The following is a 2,500-nucleotide window of genomic DNA, read 5'->3' as shown; positions in this document are numbered from 1 at the left end:
GGATAAGTAGCCTATGGTTGTCAACTTATTTCGTACGGCCATACCAGCCTGGCAACGCCCGATCTCGTCTGATCTCGGAAGCTAAGCAGGCTAGGGCCTGGTTAGTACTTGGATGGGAGACCGCCTGGGAATACCAGGTGCTGTATGCTCTTTTGCTCATTCACTTAGAAACTGAAATCTTGCAATATGCACAAGTAGTCCTTCATGAAAGGGGCTGGAAGCTGTTTTCATTTTGACACGAGAGAGAGAGAGAGAGAGAGAGAGAGAGAGAGACTACCTTGCATTGTCAATTGCTAAATCTGTATATGGATAAGTAGCCTATGGTTGTCAACTTATTTGGTACGGCCATACCAGCCTGGCAACGCCCGATCTCGTCTGATCTCGGAAGCTAAGCAGGGTCGGGCCTGGTTAGTACTTGGATGGGAGACCGCCTGGGAATACCAGGTGCTGTATGCTCTTTTGCTCATTCACTTAGAAACTGACATCTTGCAATATGCACAAGTAGTCCTTCATGAAAGGGGCTGGAAGCAGTTTTCATTTTGACACGAGAGAGAGAGAGAGAGATAGAGAGAGACTACCTTGCATTGTCAATTGCTAAATCTGTATATGGATAAGTAGCCTATGGTTGTCAACTTATTTCGTACGGCCATACCAGCCTGGCAACGCCCGATCTCGTCTGATCTCGGAAGCTAAGCAGGGTCGGGCCTGGTTAGTACTTGGATGGGAGACCGCCTGGGAATACCAGGTGCTGTATGCTCTTTTGCTCATTCACTTAGAAACTGAAATCTTGCAATATGCACAAGTAGTCCTTCATGAAAGGGGCTGGAAGCTGTTTTCATTTTGACACGAGAGAGAGAGAGAGACCACCTTGCATTGTCAATTGCTAAATCTGTATATGATAAGTAGCCTATGGTTGTCAACTTATTTCGTACGGCCATACCAGCCTGGCAACGCCCGATCTCGTCTGATCTCGGAAGCTAAGCAGGGTCGGGCCTGGTTAGTACTTGGAATAGAGGGAGACCGCCTGGGAATACCAGGTGCTGTATGCTCTTTTGCTCATTCACTTAGAAACTGACATCTTGCAATATGCACAAGTAGTCCTCCTTCATGAAAGGGGCTGGAAGCTGTTTTCATTTTGACACGAGAGAGAGAGAGAGAGAGAGAGAGAGAGAGAGACTACCTTGCATTGTCAATTGCTAAATCTGTATATGGATAAGTAGCCTATGGTTGTCAACTTATTTCGTACGGCCATACCAGCCTGGCAACGCCCGATCTCGTCTGATCTCGGAAGCTAAGCAGGGTCGGGCCTGGTTAGTACTTGGATGGGAGACCGCCTGGGAATACCAGGTGCTGTATGCTCTTTTGCTCATTCACTTAGAAACTGACATCTTGCAATATGCACAAGTAGTCCTTCATGAAAGGGGCTGGAAGCTGTTTTCATTTTGACACGAGAGAGAGAGAGAGAGACTACCTTGCATTGTCAATTGCTAAATCTGTATATGGATAAGTAGCCTATGGTTGTCAACTTATTTCGTACGGCCATACTAGCCTGGCAACGCCCGATCTCGTCTGATCTCGGAAGCTAAGCAGGGTCGGGCCTGGTTAGTACTTGGAGTAGGGAGACCGCCTGGGAATACCAGGTGCTGTATGCTCTTTTGCTCATTCACTTAGAAACTGACATCTTGCAATATGCACAAGTAGTCCTTCATGAAAGGGGCTGGAAGCTGTTTTCATTTTGACACGAGAGAGAGAGAGAGAGAGAGAGAGAGAGAGAGACTACTTTGCATTGTCAATTGCTAAATCTGTATATGGATAAGTAGCCTATGGTTGTCAACTTATTTCGTACGGCCATACCAGCCTGGCAACGCCCGATCTCGTCTGATCTCGGAAGCTAAGCAGGCTAGGGCCTGGTTCAGTACTCTGGATGGGAGACCGCCTGGGAATACCAGGTGCTGTATGCTCTTTTGCTCATTCACTTAGAAACTGAAATCTTGCAATATGCACAAGTAGTCCTTCATGAAAGGGGCTGGAAGCTGTTTTCATTTTGACACGAGAGAGAGAGAGAGAGAGAGAGAGAGAGAGAGAGACTACCTTGCATTGTCAATTGCTAAATCTGTATATGGATAAGTAGCCTATGGTTGTCAACTTATTTGGTACGGCCATACCAGCCTGGCAACGCCCGATCTCGTCTGATCTCGGAAGCTAAGCAGGGTCGGGCCTGGTTAGTACTTGGATGGGAGACCGCCTGGGAATACCAGGTGCTGTATGCTCTTTTTGCTCATTCACTTAGAAACTGACATCTTGCAATATGCACAAGTAGTCCTTCATGAAAGGGGCTGGAAGCAGTTTTCATTTTGACACGAGAGAGAGAGAGAGAGAGACTACCTTGCATTGTCAATTGCTAAATCTGTATATGGATAAGTAGCCTATGGTTGTCAACTTATTTCGTACGGCCATACCAGCCTGGCAACGCCCGATCTTCGTCTGATCTCGGAAGCTA

At 47.0% G+C, this 2,500-nt stretch overlaps 5 non-coding genes and 4 pseudogenes across 5 annotated transcripts; all 9 read left to right on the top strand.

Annotated features, from left to right (window-relative positions):
* The first annotated feature begins 30 nt into the window (after nucleotides 1–30).
* LOC146223662 (5S ribosomal RNA) lies at nucleotides 31–149 on the top strand. Its single transcript, XR_014747409.1, has one exon. It is a non-coding gene; the product is annotated as a 5S ribosomal RNA (ribosomal RNA).
* Nucleotides 150–337: 188 nt separating this feature from the next.
* LOC146223661 (5S ribosomal RNA) lies at nucleotides 338–456 on the top strand. Its single transcript, XR_014750117.1, has one exon. It is a non-coding gene; the product is annotated as a 5S ribosomal RNA (ribosomal RNA).
* Nucleotides 457–638: 182 nt separating this feature from the next.
* On the top strand, nucleotides 639–757 carry LOC146223660 (5S ribosomal RNA). Its single transcript, XR_014747088.1, has one exon. It is a non-coding gene; the product is annotated as a 5S ribosomal RNA (ribosomal RNA).
* Nucleotides 758–926: 169 nt separating this feature from the next.
* On the top strand, nucleotides 927–1,049 carry LOC146223659 (5S ribosomal RNA; annotated as a pseudogene).
* A 191-nt stretch (nucleotides 1,050–1,240) lies between these two features.
* On the top strand, nucleotides 1,241–1,359 carry LOC146223658 (5S ribosomal RNA). Its single transcript, XR_014747087.1, has one exon. It is a non-coding gene; the product is annotated as a 5S ribosomal RNA (ribosomal RNA).
* Nucleotides 1,360–1,531: 172 nt separating this feature from the next.
* Nucleotides 1,532–1,652, top strand: LOC146223657 (5S ribosomal RNA; annotated as a pseudogene).
* Nucleotides 1,653–1,840: 188 nt separating this feature from the next.
* Nucleotides 1,841–1,961, top strand: LOC146223656 (5S ribosomal RNA; annotated as a pseudogene).
* Nucleotides 1,962–2,151: 190 nt separating this feature from the next.
* LOC146223655 (5S ribosomal RNA) lies at nucleotides 2,152–2,270 on the top strand. Its single transcript, XR_014750116.1, has one exon. It is a non-coding gene; the product is annotated as a 5S ribosomal RNA (ribosomal RNA).
* A 175-nt stretch (nucleotides 2,271–2,445) lies between these two features.
* Nucleotides 2,446–2,500, top strand: part of LOC146223654 (5S ribosomal RNA) — a 120-nt pseudogene continuing 65 nt past the window's right edge.

Source organism: Hypomesus nipponensis, chromosome 25 (genome assembly GCF_054491055.1).
Source record: "Hypomesus nipponensis isolate SF chromosome 25, ASM5449105v1, whole genome shotgun sequence".
NCBI lineage: Eukaryota > Metazoa > Chordata > Actinopteri > Osmeriformes > Osmeridae > Hypomesus > Hypomesus nipponensis.
Note: the sequence above shows the minus strand (reverse complement) of the source record. Positions and strands in the feature narration are given on the sequence as shown.